The following is a 20,694-nucleotide window of genomic DNA, read 5'->3' on the forward strand; positions in this document are numbered from 1 at the left end:
ACGTCGACGACGAGGCATTTCCCGAGTGCGTTCATTCTGGATGGATTTCCATGAAATTTCTTGAAACTTAAATCTGTGCGTTACATAAGACACTGAATGGCTCAAACTCCCTTAAGCAATGGCTCATACCCCGGTAAACGCGGCCTCTCCATTACGACGACAGAAGAGAAGTGAAATTCTACGCTGGAACGATTAGCGGCAACGCAGCCAGCTGTGGAAGACGACGACGAACGCAGGAGCAGTGGCACGAGCACGTGCCGACCACCTGTGCATATAAAACCCCGCTTTAAAGGGTGCGTACGATGAACCGACAGTGGCTGAATTGGTTAGCGTGGTGGTCTCGCCACCCGACGAGCAATTTTTATTTTCCCGCGGCTTGAGAGAGGGTTTTTTGTGGTCGCACCTACAACGGCACCGACACTTGTGAGGCAATACGTGCTTCGACTGAAAAAGTAAAGCCATTTCCACGCAGCGAAAGCTGTGAAAACAGCGAAGCTGGTGGTCGTTCTCTCAACTTCGACCTCAAGCCTTTCTCTCGTTGTGTTCGTTTTGCTAGACTGGAGCTTCGTTTTCGTTGGGTTTTGGTCTAGCGTTTTGCTAGACCTGAAGGACGTCTCTCCTCGGCCTCCTGCTCTCGAAGCTAGGGGTTAGCTTGCTTCTGCTGGCGCTTGGCTTGGGTTGCCTTCTCTCGCAACTACGAGCATGATTATGGGACGTCACGCAGGATTACGTGAACATCGGTCGTCGTGAGGCGCTCCTTGGTCGCCAGTCATGGTCTGTCGAACAACCTGTATTGCTGGTGTGAATGCATCCTAATTGTTGACACGCTCGTAGGCACAAGTTGAGGAGTAATAAAAGGAAGGCTTGAATTTTACAGAGAAACTGCTAGCCTCTGGTTGGTCTGGATTTCTCGCGGCGCGTCCTTACTGAAATAAAAACCTTCAGCGATAAAAAAAAAAAACTTCAGCCATTCAAGCGAAAAGTGCATACATTCTTTGGTATCGCGCATACAACATACAGCACAGCATTCGTTTCAATAATAACAAACAGAAAACAAACATCCAAACCACATCATTGATGATAAGGCGCTCCTCATAATACGAAGCACGTAGCGCTCCCCGCATGCGTTTCCTGGTAAAGATTACTGTTGCGCAAGCTGCCGCGGAGACGGCAGCTTGTAACGTGGGGAGTGACGTCACTAGCCTTTTATATATAAAAGCACCGGCCTAGCATGTGATTTCATTGGGAGTTTTAGTAGAGCGGAAAACGCTTACGTTAGGGTTAGCGTGCGACGCAACGCTATCGCAATGAAAGGCTGCATTGCGCGGTACAAGATAGTGTTTTAGAATAGCGTAACGGAGCAAAACGCTAACACTAACGTAAATACACTTGGGCGCCATCTCGAGGCGGATACAGCAAACATGAGCAAATATGAGTAAACGCTCTCGTTAAGCCTACTCCGCCGCTAATCGAGAACGCATATCGAGAACAACGCCCATTTGTCACCTGTACGCCGCTGTCGAAGCATCATCACACAAATCTAAAGCGAATACGAGCATTAGTGGGGAACGAATGAGCCAAACAGTGCAGGCCGACGACTCGATAGATCCGAAGTGGACGGCTCTCGCTTCAACAGGCGCCGCCATCTTGCCCTACGTACGGAATCCCTTGCGTCGTTAGCGTTGAACGCTATATTCCGGAAATAGCGTACGTACGTAAGAGCTCTGGCTACGTTTACGTTCTGCGCATGCGCAATTAGGCTAACGCTAACGCTAAATCCTTGCGTTTGCTGTTTTCCGCTATACTGAAACTCCCTATTGTGGCTGCAGCACCGCTATGGGTGGGCAACGCATAATTAGGACTGCCGAGTAGCAGCGTGAATACGAGGAGCGGCAAAGGGAAAAGAAATGGCAATACGACGATAGGCTGCCAAAAATACCGTTACTCTAAATTACCACTACAACCATTACTCTAAAGCAACAAAGCGTTGCATACCCTCCTCAGCAGTTGTAGTGGTGGTTTTCAACAGCTTTGCTAGACATGCACTTTCGCAGGGCCCGGATGGCGAGTCAATTCCTTTTCCCCATAAGTCACATGTAACTAATTCGATGCGCACACTGGCGAGGCAGCTACACATGGGGGCGACCACAGGGCGCCTCAAACGCCTTTCACTCATTGAGCAACCACATGTGCTCCAGACCTACATGTGCTCCAGACCCCGACACTGAGGCTCGATGCCGCCCACTATGAGTCTTCTACGGGGGACGATATCAATTTGTCCACATTGCTATGCCTATTTCGTTCAGCGCCGCACCAATCACTGCGGGGTGAGAGTGCATACGGATCAGCTGACCTGTGGAAGACTTTGAGCGCGTCGCTTGGCCTCTGGCCGATGTACTGGTAACCGCGGCGGTCCACGTCCCGGACTACGACGACTTCGGGTCGCCGAGCAGCATCCCTGGTCGCGTCCCCCGGCGCGGCGCCCGACTCGCTCGCATGAGACGCGGTCATGGTAGCGGCGGCACCGGTCGTTGGTGGTGGTGGTGGTGTTCTGGGGAGCCCCTGGCACCGCCGGGGGACGAGTCAGCTGCTGGCCCACGAGCTGCGCCGGACCCGAGCACGCGCTGCACCCTGGCTTCTTCCTCGGCGTGCATCCCCATTGCTCGGGTGATGATCGTAGACAACGACACATGCCAAGCAGTGGCGCTAACAAAGCTGGAAATTATTGATAGTAATAATATTTACGTGTAGAAGAACATCTACTTAAGAATATAGGGATCAGAAGAAAAATGTCTTGTTTAGCAGGCAGTCTGCTGTAAGGAAAAACAGAAAGAATACAAAGCTGGAACGAGGGGCAAAGAAAGAAAGAGAAAGAAAAAAGCGAATGCATATTGCCGGGCTATTCCGTTGGAGCTGTGAATTCTGACCAACACGCGAATTAGATATTACACTAACAAGGCTACGCTGCCCCATGTCGACATTAAATTTCTATACACCCAGAGATGGTTTGGCGGCAACTCCTTTCTGTATGCAGTGCGGAAAACAGAAACACCTGATCACTTTGTCCTCGCATGCCGACGATTCTCCGCAGTAAGAAAAATGGTGCTTGAGGTCCCTATAAAAACAGAAAAAAAGCTTGGCATCAGCATGAAAGTCCCCGTCTTGCTTTCGTTTGGAGCTTCCACATTGAGGTACAGCTCTCAGAGTGTTTAGACTGTGATGAAAAACATTATTATTGATTCCAATCAGCTGCCATACTAAAACAGTCAATTATATTAATTAATTACCTTTTTTTCGATTCACTTTAGCGTGATGACTGTTCCACTTTGAACACCGAGCAAAATACACCTTCCCCTAGTTTATAATTTTTTTTTTATCATCCATTTACTCCAACTCGCCCAATTCTTGGCCGATCCCCCAGGGTGGGTGTGTGCCATTTGTACAGAGGATCATCATCATCATCATCATCATCATCATCATCATCATCATCATCATCATCATCAATATTCTTGCTAAAACAGCACCAGTACATGGTACGACAAGAATGTGGTCTCACTTTATGGTCCCGTTTCCTGGCGCTGTCTTATTATTATTCTTTGACTTGAAAACATATACATTTGATAGGAAAGGGTAAGCCAGGAGCAGGCTGGAAGCTTGTTATAACTCACAGATTTCGGTGGCGTACATGTGCAATTATCATCATCAGCGTTGGCTCGAGCGTCGTGGTCTTCTTCCTCAGCTGACTTGTTGGCACCCCTCAGGTTGCGCTCATGCTCGTGCTCGGCACGCGCTCGTGCCACTGCTCCCGCGTTCGTCGTCGTCGTCGTCTACTTCCCCAACTGGCTGCGTGGCCACTAATCATTCCAGCGTAACTTCTCTTCTGTCGTCGTGCTATGAGCCATTGCTTAAGGGGGTATGAGCCATTCATTGTCATACGTAACGGACAGTTTTAATTTTGAAGAAATGTCATGAAAATCCATGCCAGAATTAACGCACACGGGAAAAGGCTCGTCGTCAACGTGCCGATTCTAGCGCGAGGGCTTCCGAAGCCCAGGCGAAACGTCAGCGAAGAACCGCGGACCCCGAGTTAAAGGAGCGCGATGTTGACGCCAAACGTCAGCGTCGTCTAGCCCTCCAGGAACCCCACAACGGTGGTGCACACCTCGGCAACGCTAGTACCAACTTCCCCGGTGCAACGGCCAGGTTTCAACGGGAGTTTCTCAACCGGAACTTCGGAGCCAGCTGCAGTGTGTGTGACCGGTTGTGGTTCGAGCACAACGTGGTGCTCGTCAGTGCAATTCGTTCGGAGGAACACTTAAGAAACACACGACAAGCTTTGTTTACCCCCATTCCCTCGACAGTGGAGGACTACTGATTTTTTAAATTGAGAAATGTGTACCAAATAGCCTAACAGCAAGCTCCAAACTCCAGGCAGTTTATAATTAACAGAATACGCTCCGTAACGTTGGCCGTGCCAGACATGTGTATAGACATGTAATTATTGCCTCCTTTTTTTTTAAGCCAACACGTAAGTGATCTGAGAAAAGCGATGAGCAGGAGCAAAAAAAAATTTAACATGTGTAAATCCAGCACACTCTGTTGGAATCTATGTGAAGCAGAGCTTTCGTGCAGCGAGTAATTAAATGCTATACAAATACATATGACGCGGACAAAATTGTTTTTTTTTTCGTCCTGTGCAATATGTAATCTTATACACTGTTTATTCATAACACAAGTCACGACTTTAAACTCAAGCAATGTCTACGGACTTATACACCGTTGACAAAGTGTGCCGAAACGCAAACTCCAAATCACAGTGGATGCGCATTGTAAGAAGTCTACAGCAATGTCGACGCAGCGATTTCATCAAGACGAAGGTGGTGTTGGGAGCTTGTCAAAGGACCAATGTCGATGAGAATTGTATATGAACAGGGAAGCGTGACACTTCTATAAAACTTTGCAGGACGCTTAAGCTTCGCTTTAAGAGTGGAACGCGATAGCATTCAACGATTCCTGACTGCTCCTCGCGCTTCCCGGCAAGTGCATCTTATGTAACCGTAATGTTTACCTGCAAACGCTGGCTGCAAACGCTGACTGCAAACGCTATGCCACGGATGTGCGGTGGCGAGCGCCATCTGGATGGTGTTGCAAGGAACCGAGCTGGGCGCTCCCCTCCGTCTAAGAGAGACCTCAAACGGCACCTAGAAAAAGCATTTGTGTTTGAGTTACCGCGTAACAGAATTGTGTTATCTCGTGTATTCAAACTACAATCCGACGCTATCATGTCTGTCGGTTGTAGCAAGGCATACTTTACGAATGTTCTGACAAATTTTACTTTGAGAAATTCAGTTAGTTGAGTAACGCTTATGCGCCACGCGGAGGGCCTGCGTGGTCCGGGATGAACTTCCTCTATCGCACAACGCCGCCGACGCCGACACCACACCGGATTTTCTACTACACGGGGCCCTTAACGCTATGGCGTTCTTATATTTAACATCCTTCTGCCACACTGGCACATAACCAATGGACCAAGAACGAGTAGGCCAGAAACCAAATTTTAAGAGACTTAAAAAATATCCGTGAATACCACGTGATATGCCATTAAGGCACATGTGTGCTCTCAGAGAAAGGATATATGTCCCGGTTTAATGTTTTGGTGCATTGTTTGATTACGCAGAACAGAGGTGTGCTGACTGGCACTAATTAATTTTTCACCATATACGAAGAATAGTCAGGTGGCACATACGAAGTTGACAAAGAAATCGCTAGCCCAAGGAAAGATTCGCTTAGAAACGAGCTTATAATCTGGGTCGTCGATAACGCCAATGCTTGAATAGCAGTGCATACGCTCGCGTATGTCACAAATGAACTCGTGTGGGCCTGTGATGTCATATACCGGGTGTTTCAGCGAACACCTTCAAAACTTTTTAAAGGTTGCCTGTGGCAAATAGCACAATTCTAGCCCATGAGCTGGTCTACTCGAAGAGGTGGACATTACTTGCACAAAAAAATTGAAATGCATAATCGACTAATTAACAAACAATCACTAATTAAGTTTTCAACTAACCAACTTAAGGCCCATATGGCAATTTAGGAATTCTAGCTGTGGCCGTGGAGTTCGCAAGGCGGATCCACTTGGAACGAATTCTCAGGTTGACACCACTTTCGAGATATTAATTGCCAAATTTTGCGGAGAAATGGATTGGCGTTCCAGTTACTTTTGTGCTTCAATGCATAAAACGACGCTTTTTTTTAACGTTTGTTGTTTGTACCGCTTCTTCTACGGTATGCACGCAGGTTGCTCCGATGATGATCCCAGACAAGACACAGTCCAAGAAGCGGGCAATACATCATTAAGACAAGTAGCGGGGTTAAATATTAGTAATAGTAATAATAAGACTAGGGAAACTAGAAATTATAGATATTACTATTTACATTCACACGAATACTTGCTTAATTATATAGGAATACGAAGAAGGATGCGTTGTTTAGCAGTCAATCTACAATAAGGAAGAACAGAAGAAACTCAATGCTGGAACAAGATGGAGCAAGGAAAAGAAAGAGAAACGAAAGCAGCATTACTCGATGATGCATCAAATAGAAGTTTTGCGCAATATGCGTGAGAATTTCAAAGAAAGAGAGAAAAGGGCGAATGCTAGATTACCGCAGCCATCTTTTTATACTAGAAATGAAATTGCACCTGGCCAGGCAAGCACCTCTGCACCTGTCGCCCAACGTCTCTGGTTGTTGGTAGCAGAGTTTCCTGCAATAATTACTATTTGCGGATAATCTGCTGCTGCTCCTGCAAGTGCACCGAATACAAGTACCAGCAAACGGGCTCGTGCGAATATAAGCCCTGTTTATACTGACCAATAAAGTAGTACCATTAAGCGCACTTCGGTTTAGCGTAATGACAAAAATTATCTAAAACATTATACCTGAACATATAATGTCAGTTGAGTACACTGACCTCTTTATAGAATAGTGTGGATGTTTCATGGATTCTTTGAATTACTTGATTTTCTTTGATGTTGCTATTCACTGTTCCACTGGGTGTGTGCCCGTTCTTGGCTAATCCTCCTCGATGGGCATCCGCCATTATGACACAAAAGGACCGAAATCATGCTCAAATGTATTTAGTTATGAGTCATTGCTTTTTTTTTTTGTACATACACGTGCCACCACTAGGGTCGTAATTTCTGGGACATGCCCTTGTATTGAACAAAGTCCCGATGTTAGTGCCAGCTGCGTACTTGCATCTATACCAACCTGCTTGCACCTGGTTTTCAGCAATTTCGTTGTCTCGAAATGTCAAAAATTTACGCTGAGTGTCCTGGAAAATTGCAGATTGTCCTGGTTGTTCAGGTTTTCTGTATTGTTTCCATTGATTTAATAGACGTGTCTATACTCAATTTGCTATTCAACTTCAGGTAATATTTCAGCCTTTCCAGGGAGCGCTAGTCGTTTTCTCTGCCGATGCTCACGGCGGGCAAATAACTTTTTCTTGCAAATTGCCTTTAATTCTTTCAAAATTGTAAGGATTGTGAAAGCTGAACATTTATTTCATGCGCATCATGTGTCATGCGGCGCCGACCTCAGTGATTATTGACGGGTATACGTCTGTTTTCAGAACAACTGTTAAAGCGGAAGGTTGGCCTTATCGCAACTACGTAGTTCTGTTTACATTCCTTGCACTCTCAAAACTTACGAAACAGAGCTTGACCATGAATCCATTCTATTTTTGCATCTTGGCACGCAGTTCTTTGTGTCTTGTGTGTACTGTAGTTTATGCTACACGTAGTCACACTGTACCAGCGTGTAAGCTCATTCAAGAGCTACAAGGGTCTGGCTATTTATAAAGGACTGGTTTAGGATGCACTCCCCGTTTTGCTGCACCAGGTCAGGTACCATGGCTATCAGCGGATTAGAGCCTTGGAATTGCGGGAAAAGTTGACTTGTGGGTAGAAAGGGAAGCAGAGCAGCAGCTTGTGCCCTACAAATCCACCATGAAAAAAGGTTATGACCGGCGGCACTGGACGAGTGTTTCCGAGATTGAGCCAAAAGAGAAAGTTCTTGTTCTGAAAAGTTTAAATGAACCTAAGTGCGTCATGGCATCATGATGCACTGCCTAGCTCCGTTTCTGCGATCGCCGAGGCTGCAACACGTGAGCACAGCCAGAAGGAGCGCGTCCAGCACTCCTGCTTACTTTATTCATTTTTTTATGAGCAATGGCATCATGCCCAGCGTTCGTCAGCAAACGCGCTGTGTCATGACGTCCTGATAATGCCGATGACGCTATGTCTGTCATTTCAAAACCAACTTTAGTATCCGATTAAAATATCTGTTTAAAAAAACGTTCATATTTTCCCAATGTCACTCTTTTTTCTGAGAGAGGCCTGGGACCGAGTTTCTTCAACTTCTAAGATATGTGTCAGTTGTCTTAGGGGCAATGTTTGTTATTCTGCTCAATATTGACCGTTCCAGTATACGCCCTGCAGCGTCCGTGACAGTGCGCGGTTCTACCGAGAGAGAACTGCACCTCCCCCCCCCCCCCCCCTCTTCACAGTTTCAGCGCGCCTTCGTTGAGAGAAAGGGTGGAGAAGTGGGAAAGGATGCCAAATGCGCTGCTCTTCCTCCGTTGCCCAACGTCTGCGGCGGCGCTGCGTTAACGATCCAGAATGGAGGTCAGCAGACGACACGGTCAGAGCCGAGCGGGGAGGCGGCCGCGCCAGCAGACGAAACTGGATTTCGGCGGTGGCTCGGCCCTCCCACCCCGTTCAAGTTCACGGTTCTCGTTGCAAGGTGACACTGGCCAAAAGCGCGCCCGCTGCCCCGACAACGTCCCTCTTTGTGCCTGATGCGTGCCGTGGGTTTGGGGCTATTTCGTGGAACCGCCGCGCGACGATGAATTTGACTGGCCTTCGTTGCGTGCAAACGTCAAGAAACGCAGAAGAAAAGGATACGCCAGAAGTGGTCGCCTGCTAGCGCGCTTGCCGCAGCACGACGCGCTCTGCTGACAGCGTCTGCGCAACTGCGAATCGATCGGCGAGTGAAGGAAATTCACCGCCCCCCCCCCCCCTCTTCCTCTTGTTTTGACCTCATCGGAAACGCGTCATCACATGGCGGTGAGTGCTTCTGATCAGCATTCGCTTACCATCCATTCGAGATGTGAAACCCTGTCTTCAAACATATTCGATAACTGGCTTTATGCTGCTGTGAGCAGACAGAGGCGCAAACTGTGATCAGGCACAGCAAAACCTCCGATCCCTCAAGCATCAACATTTGGCAGATTTCTTTATTACATTTTTACCCACAGGTGGCGCGGCAAGTCGTAGGGTGCCGAATTTTCTTTCAAGTAACGCACGCTGTTTTTATGGAGGGTGCTTCCAACGACCCTCCTATTGATTTAGCCCTGTACCACGTGCTTTGACACGCTGTCTTTAGGCGTTCAATGTGGGGCCCTATAGCAACGCCGGCGTGTTGATCTTGAATTGTCGCAATTGTCGGCGTGTATGCGTGTCAAACTTGAATTGTGGCAACTGATCGGTGATACGCAATCAATGAGGTGGCGATTTATAGAACAGAATGTGCACCCTTGGTATAGGGACCACCCACAGGTTCCACATAAAAGTCAAAATACTTCACGGCCGAGCCATGCAGCCTAGGATTGAGGAGTGCGACTTGAACCTGGCTGTATGAGCGCTACAATGCACTCGTGTGCTTTTGACTGAGCCCAATAGGTTGCCAAGAAATCGACATTTAGCGATTGTCAATCTCAAACATCATTGCTCTCGACACTGATCTCTACTGACAACAGCGCGAGCGGCTTTAAGTGCGTGTCTGCACTGGTTTACAGGAACCGGATTATGTGAAACACAAGTTTGTAACGCTGCGTGACACTGTATGTCTCTGTAGCTGCGACGCTGCGTGGGAAACCTCGTGACACTTCGGCATACACTGCGCGACAGCTCTTCACTACTTATGTCTTCGATTTTCTTCTCATCTTTGATGCTTATTTTCCCTTTCTCCGGGTTTACAGCCAACCGGAGATATCCTCCGATTGATCGCCCTGTTCTTTCGCTCCTTATTTCTGTCAAATCTTATGTAACAAATGTGACTCGTTTAATCTTGATCACGGGGGCATGTCAACCGTCCTTTTGCAGTGTGTATTCGATGAGCGAATTCCAAAAAATTTGACCATCGCAAGTGACACAGGAAAGAGCCGCATGCATGTGAAGTGCAACCTTGAAATGTGAGAAGGCGGACGACATCGGTATTTTATTTTATGCTCTAGGACTTACTGGTGCCAAATGACAGGAACGTTTCGCAGAGGTATTTTGCATTTAAAAGAGAAAGGCGAAATCTCGTGAATGTAGTAAGCGGATTTTTATTAAGGCCGCCAGTCTCTTTACAAAAGTTGTTGAAATTTTAAAAAAGCATTGAAAAACATTACTATCGAGTTTTCAACTTTAACTCAGTAATAAATAATGATATCTCAATTCTGAAAATCGCGCCTATTAAGTATCTAAAGGGAACAAAATTGATGTATTATAATTTACACGTCACTCGCAAACATGCCACTAAATTGTGAGCAGGACTTTTGCGAAACCCTTGTAAGCACTGTAGCAATTTTACGTAAGCTATGCGCTCATATATCAAATTTGTCCGCTTGAGATGCCGTAAAACCCGCGGTTCTTAAGTTTAGTGCAATGATAAGGATTTGTAAACTTCGTGCTTCAGTTACTTTTTAAGCTCACCATTCCTGGCAACTTTTGCAAATAGTATGAGAGCCTAAAATAAAATGTTGCATCTATATAGTTGTCAGAATTTATCTTTCTCTCAGAAACGCACCAAGTTTAATTCAAATCGGACCAGCGGTCGTCTCAAGAGAACATGTTTGCATTTGGCACGTATGAACAAGGAGGTTTCAAAAATTATTTTTATAGCCTCCTTGTGTTTGAATACGAAAATCGGAATACGCCCCGAGCTAAGACTTCATCCTAGATCTGCAATACACACTTTGACAGAGCGCTTCGCGGTTTCGCACAGTTCCATTGCCGCGTTCCAATTCATGTTTCAAACTTTTGCAAACTCTGAAGTATTTGTCAGCTTTCTAATGTTAATAACCGAGAAAATAAGCAGCTTCCACGCCCCGTGGGAATCGGTGAAAGGCAAGCTTTCATGAGCCAGAAAGGCAAGATGGCGCTTTGCAACAAGAGGCGCGCTGCAGATTTCAGTGACTAACGCGACCCTCAGCCACAGTGGTGGACCTTGCAGAGCACGCGCAAGTTTTATACAGCATTGAAACGTACTGAGTCACGTGACACGACGGGCTCGAATTTTAGAAACGAACCACAGCCCCACAGTACGACGAGAAACGCGCAGCGAATTTCAGTTGCATAACTTCCGTTTTCATCGTCAGCTATAGGACATGTCCGCGCTCACTTTTTATGAGTAAATTGTTGCTGTGCGCGCCAAGCGTCTGAAAGCACTGGCTTGCACGAGGGAAATTCGTAAGGGTGTTTTATTATGCATCCGTGGTGGCCTAATGGCTACAGCATCGGGCTGCTGTCAGTGCGCACCTGTGCAGCCGATAGCGGTTAGATTGCCTCCTAAGTGAAGGAAAGGCCCGCTTCGCTTTAAAATCCTGCTTCCGCCGCTTTCAAGAGCCTAAGTTTTCGTCTTAAACAAACCAAGTTCTTTCTAGATTGCTTCAGTGATGGTTTGTGCATTTCTGAATTTCAATATTCTTGTTGGCTTCGTTTTACGGATCCCGTCTTCGGTTCTATAGTAAGGGTGCATCATAAGACGAACAACTCGGAGCACATGTAAGCGCGGCATATATTATACACACAACGTTGACTAAATGAAATACTGGTAAATACGCGACATCCGCACCACCGTCAGTTGCACTTGGCACCTTGAAGAGGCAGGACACATGTCGAGTAGGCAACACTTTTCAATGTAGTGAACGCGTTTAGCTCACGAATCCCGGAGAGGTGCAACCTAATGCTTGCGCATTTCTCTCGCATTTGAAGCTAAGTCGCCTACAAACTTTTTTAGGCCTTTTTAGACCCTAAGCACTCACCGTGTGGTTCATGCAGCAAATAATTCATAAATGATTGATTCACACGGAACTTTACGTGCCTTAGTGGCGGTGAAATAACTTGGTGACCCTGTCACAGCGTAAAGATATACGTCACAGCCGAAGTACGTCGCAGCCAAAATACGCCACAGCCAAAAGAGAGAATACGTAAAGGGATCCATAATCACGTTCTCAACCATGCCTGTGGTCAATTGAAGTAAACAGGAAAGCATCGTTAAGGACAGGACGTCAAGGAAGCATTAAAGAACAATCGTCTTGTCATAGCGTCGAATTCAGCGCTGTTTCCCTGTTCTAGTCATGAGGTAACGAGCCGAAGCAAGCCCACTTCTGTTATGGCAAAATCTGCATACAGAGCTCCAAGATCTTACGAGAAAAGCGCGACCGCGTGACGTGAGTAGTCCATTGTCTTGTCTTGCTTTTTTTTTTCTTTTTTTTTTTTTTTTTTTTTTTTTGCTGCTCCAACTCGCTAGTCACGTTTTTTCGCGGCTTCCCGACATCTCCTGCATGATGGAAGGCCTGCGCACTTTGATCCATGACGTAAGGTTGCGAAGACACAGAAACTCCGTGCTTCAGAGCAATGTCGCTCTCGTCCCCTGTCCAAGGTAAATGTGTCGTTGTGCTAGTTGGCAGATACTGAAAAAGCAGGTTTCAGGACACACAATAAATGTACGAATAACTTTTACTAAAAATACAATGGCTGCGTGGCATATGCTGGGTATAGGCTGTAGAGTGCCACAATAAAGGAAGGACGTCAGAGATGGGAAAAAAGTGTTCACTCCCGTCGATATCGTGTACCAAACAAAACAACCTTTATTATACCTCCGAAAATGCGCACAGCCGAATCATACAAGGCATCCACGTATTGATCAAAAACGCTCGTTCAAAAACTAAAATTCATTGTGATCCAGATTAAGACAGCGAACACTGATACAGTAATCAATATTTTTCCTATGCGAATGGAGAACGCCCCAGATAGCTGGGTCATGGATATAGAAAATATGGGGTTTTAATAGGGAAATACGTACTCATATATGATGTTCTGTGGTTGACGCCTCTGTCGAGTTCGTTATCACTTGTTAGCTCTTAAAAATTGGCTATACTCTACCCGCCGCGGTAGCTTAGGGGCTTCGGCGTTGCGCTGCTGAGCTCGAGGCCAAAGGTTCGATCGGGGCCGCATTTCGATAGGAGCGAAATGCAAGAACGCCGGTGCACTTGGATTTAAGCGACCTTTAAAGAACCCTTGGTGGTTAAAGTTGTTTTGGAGCAAGATGCCAAAACAAGACATAAGTAAGTCGAAGTGAGACATCTCCCACAACGGCGTGCTCATAATCAGATCGGAGTTTTCGTACGTAAAACACCAGAATTTGTTCTGATGATTTACTACTGTATCCCTATTGCACATGAGTGCAGCCCCACCAACCAACAGCTTCCTGGTGCGAACCTTCAAATGTGCGCGCATCTGTGCTCTCTCTATCTCCTATCTATCTCTCTTACCCCAGTGTAGGGTAGCAAACCGGACGTGCGTCTGGTTAACCTTCCTGCCTTTCCTTTCTTCTATTTATCTCGCTCTCTCAACAAGGCTTACTGATTGAAACGCGTATTTGTAAACTATTTTAATGCATCTGTGGCAGGACTTTTGATTGGAAGGCTCAGGGATGGAGGACACAGATACGTTTTTGTCATTTATTACTAAATGTTGCACAATTATAGAAGGCAACTGGGCTAGTTAGTGCTTATTACAGACTTGAGATATCATTAACTAGCACGAAAAAGACGTCGGACTACACTCAGAAGCACACAGGACAGCATTCTGTCCCGTGTGCTTCTCTCTGTCGCCCGATGTCTTTGTAGTGCTAGCTAATTATTTCTCAAGTCTTTCCTAAATGTTTTCGAGAATGGTTATGCACACAACTAAATTACCTGGATGCAGTGCCATTTCCAGAAATTTTATCTATGACATTACACTCGACCATCGTCGGTGACGGAAGCACACGTGGCTCACAACCACTGCACGGCGCTTACGTGTAATCTCGCGGATAACGCATGCAGGCGCTTATCACGAGACGGTACCGAAGCTATATCACTGCAGGCCACGTAGTTCCTCTTAACGTCTAGAGCAGTCTTGGGGCTCTTCAATCGATATCATATCCAAAATGTTTGAACGAGTGCTCTCATAACGAACCCACAAGATGTGACTGTAATCTTCACGGCACGCGCGAGCGACAAGCAGAGGAATCCTCTCAGAAGGAACGTGCCGACTTGATATCTCCTGAGCGAAGAACTCGTAACCTCATCCTGGTGTTTGTTCCTACGCGTCTCCTTCCGAGGTATCAGCGAGGCGTCGTAAGATTGCGATTTATCTTATCCAAAAGCACGATGGATGTTGAGATACACTCGTCATGTCAAGAGCCCTCTTCTCTCGCAATCTGGTCCACTCCTTGACTGCTCAAGACTGCCAGTGAACCCAGCAGGAGACGTGTAGGAAAGCGTCTTGGAAGAAATGCGGTGTGAATGAGCGTGGTTATCGAAAACGTCGGATCCGAGAGCAGTCAGGTGCCAGACGCCGCTGTATACGTGTATATTGTATACCAGGGTGTCGGAGGAGACCTTCCGGTTCCTGGTCTACAGAGGTGAGTCGCTCGTATCTCAGGTAGCGATCTCATCAGCGTTCCGCAATTCCTTGCTTACGGGTCTCTCCATGGGGGCAGAGAAGCTTTCCTTTCGCAAAAGGGAACAACATTTCGTTCTTAGACAGATTTATCCCAAAGATCGCTGAAAATCACGTCTTGTACCTGAATGGGCGGATAGAAGTTGTGAAAGCACGCGGTGGCGACCTGGCGACATCGATGCTTGCGCCGCCGATAAAAATGTCTGCGACAGGAGAACCAGTCCCATTTAGTATAAGAGAATGTGGGATGGATGATTTTATCGCACTATGAATATTGCAGCCACTTATTATCTTAATGTCCGCTGATTCTTTACAGCATAAGTGCACAGCGTTTACATGGTACTGCATCAACTAGGCCGCTCTTGTCCATCACTAAATAGCAGTGAAAGGAGCTGCCCGAATCAATAGTAAACGAGCGTGATACGTCAATATTTACGCAGTTGGTGATTGACTGTTTCCAGAACTAATCACTTTACTCACACCTTTGCCATTCCTTATATTCGCAATGCTTTCAATACCCATACCCTCTACTATTTGCGAACTTACTTGTCTGTTTATTTTTCTTGTTATAATTTGTTTTAATTTTTATGCTTTCACGACTACTGTGATTATTTTTAATGCACCCCCTCCCCGCCCCTACTCTTTATGTGATACCCTGCAAAATACATTTAGGGATAATGACAGATTACGGTGACAATGACGATGATTATGATCGATGTAATGTTAAGAGACAGAAAGAACGGCTTTGTGGATGCCTTCATTTGAGACTTTCCAGTGGGAACTCTTTCCTTTAAAACTATTTTTTACTCTAAATTTTACCTCTGTTTTAAGCGTAGTGTATCGCTTTTGTGCACATTTGTATCCGTGATATTACGTGGCATTACCCCTGCAGTCTAACTTGATGTTTCTCTTACCTTTGATCACCTATGAACACCCTGGAGATCCGTTTTTGCAGGGTTTTCCGTTTCTTTCCTTCTGTAGTGTTGAGCTTACTTGTTATGTCAAGTAGCAACAACCATTTACTCAGCAAGTACTGTGCACTAAGATCATTCAGAGTCTGATCCCACATTTACACATGTAAAAAAGCGGGGGGAAAAACATTCCGGCAGCATCCATATTCAATGATGACCCAAGTTATGATAGAGCCCCCCTTACCTCTCCTTCCATTTGTGTAGCACGCATACTTTATTCAACTTCCATTACAGCCGATGGAGCAAAGCGTACACGATGGCGCGTCGTTTGACTCGCTACTCATGCATCTCTGGAGACCTTCAAACCCTCCACGCACGATCCACGCTTGCGCATCAATGTCGCGACAACACGACGGCGGCGGTGCTCCTTCACTCTACTGTCGCACGTATTCCGCGCCCTTAACTGTTGGCGTGCCGCTGCAGTGGATTGGTACTCGAGTACCATTCTGCAGGCCAGGGTTTGATTCTTCGTAGCGGCTAGGTTTTCTTACTTCTTTTCACGCGGTCATCCTATCTAGGCCAGGTAGACAGACAGAAGTGGGGTAGGATAGCCCCCCCCCCCCCCCCCCCCCCCAAAAAAAAAAAATGCTCTCGCATTTAGAAAAGTACCGGCACAATAGAAGACAGCACTGTCGTCTTTCTTGTCTGCTTTTGTATATATTTTTTCCATTCTTCTAAATTGTCAAATGTAATGAACCATATAGCACAACAATTCGCGTTCCCATTACATTTACCGGAGAAGAAAAAGCCGACACTATCCCAAAGCGCCAGCATCTGCTGTATAATTTTCAATGAGGAAGGCATTTGCATACATATGCTCACGCAATAAGCGAGAGAGAGGCGCTACGTTCAGCCAGCGAGTTTGCTTCGTGCACCTAGCCGCCTCCATTGCCAAGGTCAGCAAAGACGCCGTAAGCACAGCGCGCATCCTTGGAAGCGATCCAAGGCGCTCGCTTCTGTTTATACGCAGCGGGAATAAAAAAAAATATAGAAAGCAACTGCGTCCCGCTCCACCTGCGCTTCGCCTTGAGCTATTCTGCCCCGTCTGAGAATGCTCGTATGAGCCGGTTCACTACGCTCTCCCCTCTCCCCCTCTTTGGATCCCGCTAGGTGTGTACTATTTATTTTTCCTTTGGGGCCCACTCGGTCAGCGACTCGCTTCTGTCTGCTTCCTGGAACGACCGCAAGGGTTCATAGACCGCAATTTCACCTCGTTCGAGGCGAACGTTAGTACGCCAACGTTCCTGAACTTCAACTATGGAGTACTATCGAGAATGGCGTTTCAGTTTGTTGGATACAGACTGCGAGGAACGTTTCCAACAGAAAGCACTGACATGGACACCAGGGAAGAAGACGGCACGCCGTTCGTTCTATCATTCGGTCACCGAGAGTTGGGGCTGTCGCCCTCGTTATGAATTCCTGATGCGTGTGCGTGTTTGTAATGCTGACGTCACATCATCGCGCACCTCTTCAAAGATAAAGTTAAGCAAGTGCAGGTTTTGGTTAGTTTGCGTAGCATGGCTACATTAACGCGAAGCCAACAGTGGGGCAAGCCATCGAAGCCAAACTTTGCACAGGGCAAATGAACTGTTTATTTTACTCGAAATGTACAAATGATAAGGCGGGCGGAAATGAAAGTAGGTGAAAAGACAAACTTGCCTCATGCATGCGGGGGCCGAGCCTATGACTTCCGCATTGCGATGCTCTATCATTGAGCTGCCGTGGCGGCCTATGCTCCCGTACACTTTGTTGGGCATTTGTGGGCCTTGAAAAGAGTGTAGGTGTGGTCTTGCTGGCATTCCAAGTTAGCTGACTTGAATAAAAAGTACATAAGTACATTGACATGAGCACAACCCGCCGTGGGGGTAAACCCTCACGGCGGTTAGATAGATAGATAGATAGATAGATAGATAGATAGATAGATAGATAGATAGATAGATAGATAGATAGATAGATAGATAGATAGATAGATAGATAGATAGATAGATAGATAGATAGATAGATAGATAGATAGATAGATAGATAGATAGATAGATAGATAGATAGATAGATAGATAGATAGATAGATAGATAGATAGATAGATAGATAGATAGATAGATAGATAGATAGATAGATAGATAGATAGATAGATAGATAGATAGATAGATAGATAGATAGATAGATAGAAAAAGTAAAGGAAATATAAAAGAAAGAAAGGCAGACGTCTCGGCCGGACTGGTGTGCCGTAAGGACCCAGTATTGACCCTTTTCGCGGTGATCCCGTAGGTGCTGCTATGTTTGAGCACGTGTTGACGCGTCCATTGCTTGCCTCAACTGCCTCCATTGCCTCCTTGTTTACAATGAAAGTGTATGACGCCGGCGCGGCTTAAAAAACCTCTGTTTTCGGAGATATCGTAGACGTTAGCTGGGTGAACGACACGAAGCTTTGATCACTGCTTCAGAGAACATGCAAAAGCGCTTTCGGAGCTGATTAAGCTATGTCCAAACGGCGCAAGCAGCGTATATATGATGCTTGTTTTAAAAGCGGGGATAAATATGTATTCCAAGCTATCCAAACATTCCGCTCATGAATTCAGTCAGGATTATTGTGTTTTGCTCTTTGTTCTTTACTCGGCAAATATTTTGAAGCAGTGGTTTGTCAGTTTCTGACTCCGTGAAGTTCCTCGGTGCGGCCACTATATCTGATTATTTTCTGCCTAATCGCTCGTGGGTGTGCTCAGTTCCGATAGATTTGTACTTGCTGCGCACAAGGCTTGAAACGTAGCTGTTTTGTACATTGCAATACTTTGTAGCAAATACATATTAGAGCTAGTAACTCGCTTACTCTTGTGGATCGTCACGAAACATTCAGCTTCGACCATTCGTGCACCATAGGTGTAGTCCGTCATTTATTGTACGTACACAGTGTGCATATATTCAACTGTGCGTCCATTCGCTTATTCTTGATACGTCGGCGATAGAATGGGCGTAAGTTTTCCTGCCATTTGGACAGATGTGTATAGATAACGTGCGTGAAACTTACTATGACAGGAAGCGGCGCTACTCCCTTTTCTCATTGTTTAACGAGTGGTGCTCACTCTCGCCGACGTTCTGGGGATGAAGCCCTTTCTTTGAAGGTTAGCGATACAAGGCTGGCGGATGAGCAAATTTCTGTATCCTCGAGGAAAGCTGTACGTCACGAAGTGCCGGTAAAACGTTCGGACACTAGCAGCAGCGGTCCGCCAACTTGGCCACACAGATTCATTCTATTCCTTAACATGCCCGTCACTATTTTTACAGCCAACTACTGCACACGTCTTCAATCCACATGATTCAATCAAGTATGATTGGAGCACAGTGTGTTAGCGAAAACTCAGTTGCGTTTCCGACAGCGGATCGCACAGAAGCAAGGTAGAAGCAGTAATGGTTTCGTATTCATGCGCGGTCGCTGAGGAGAGGTATGGCGCGCCGCCGTGAGCGCCATCTCGTTTCTGTAAAACAAACTGCTCCGCGAAAAGGGTCAATATCCAAGGACTTTAGTAGGCTCTATGCGGCTACTCTTCACTGGAGAAGAGCGAAGAGTGAAAGTACAGTAATGAATGATAGTTCATTCATTCTCCAGATGCGAAGTATGAACGGCTGAACGCTTCTGTGTCAGAGCGCAACGAGTCTCAAAAATTCATGCAAATCCTTGGTTACGAGATAAGTGGTTCGGCGTATGATTTCATAACGGCAATGTACTCGCCTATATATCCGTTGATAAGTGCCCTGGTAGCACTTTGATTCCGAACTTGGAGGAAAAAATAAAGTAATACGCATAGAACTCCGCAATAACTGTTACATCACCCGGCAACAGATTGGCACTTCTGATTATGAAAAAATCCGCTTTGGAGTGTCCTTGCTATGGCAATGAAACGTGCTCTCCACGAAACATGAGCATTGCATAAAAGCGCTTGGTTACTTCATCATGAGCGGCTGTTGTGCCACTGCCAAGTACTGCAGTCACAAGGCTGGTCGTGCATGTGACTGTAACTTAACAAATAAAAGCCAGCTAACAATACGCATCGCAAGCAGCTAGCAAGGGGCGGCTTGTCTTGCTGAACACAGCTTGTCAGCTTGTCAAGCCTGCTTGTCTTGCTGAACGTTCTCACCTATTCCTTGTTTCTTGCGTATGCATCTTTGTCGCTGGCTCTTGATTTTGTTTACAATGCCCGTCACTGCAGGTGACTACACGTAAGCCGCTGGCATAAAGCTTCGTTTTGCAACATAAACAACATGATCACTGTTTTGCAATTCTGATAGTCGCGTAACCAGCGCTTTCTTAAGACGTTCCGTGCTAACTTCACAGCACACTGAAATAGCGTGTTCTCTCTAGAGAACCCGATAGACAATTAAGTGGCGACAGTGCAACGATGCCGAACCGGGCAAATGGGCACGTATCCTTAGGAGCCCTATAACCGCAAGGCACAATGACCAGCGTACGCATGATAAGATGGAGACTTTGTTCTAATTTTATTCTCAAACAAAGGAGCACGCGTGCAAGCCAACCTTCATTAACACTGTCGAATGAGAAGATAACATTCCTAGGTCACTCTTAACATGCCTCTGTATTCTTGAGACTTAACTGTCCCGCAGTGATGTATCACTGACGGTTCTTTTTTCGTCTGTGTAGCTCGCTTTATATGAGTCGTGTTCCTTTGACGATTCAGTTTGAACAGTCCAGGCACCGTCTGCTTCGTTGGTGGCAGAATGTCGGCCACCAGGAAAAACACGGAAAACACGGAATTTTCACGGAAGTCGTCAGTTCTGAAAAGTGCGAGGGTAAAACAGGACATTTTCACCCTAGTTGCGTTTCGTCAGGGAAACTGGCGCCCACAACGGTTATGGCCAAGCTAGTGATATGGCAAGAGGAAGCCGAGTTTTCCAACTGAACCCACCCAAGCCTCAAATAATGACATCTTTTTCGCGG

At 46.3% G+C, this 20,694-nt stretch overlaps 2 protein-coding genes across 9 annotated transcripts in view; one reads left to right on the forward strand and one right to left on the reverse strand.

Moving 5' to 3' along the window:
* The window catches only part of LOC119464395 (uncharacterized), a 60,783-nt gene that overhangs the window by 19,199 nt on the left and 20,890 nt on the right, over window positions 1-20,694 (forward strand). Inside the window, exon 1 of one of the 3 annotated variants that reach the window (XM_037725339.2) lies at window positions 8,922-9,125. The exons of 1 other annotated variant lie outside the window; for it this stretch is intronic. The gene's annotated coding sequence lies outside the window, so the exon portion shown is untranslated. Of the gene's footprint in view, window positions 1-8,921; window positions 9,126-14,637; window positions 14,737-20,694 lie in introns of those variants that run through there. One more of the 3 variants, XM_037725340.2, reaches the window with a different exon arrangement.
* Window positions 1-20,694, reverse strand: part of LOC119464396 (ras guanyl-releasing protein 3-like) — a 125,260-nt gene that overhangs the window by 3,698 nt on the left and 100,868 nt on the right. The window lies entirely within an intron of this gene.

This window comes from Dermacentor silvarum, chromosome 9 (assembly GCF_013339745.2).
Source record: "Dermacentor silvarum isolate Dsil-2018 chromosome 9, BIME_Dsil_1.4, whole genome shotgun sequence".
Classification (NCBI taxonomy): Eukaryota; Metazoa; Arthropoda; class Arachnida; order Ixodida; family Ixodidae; genus Dermacentor; species Dermacentor silvarum.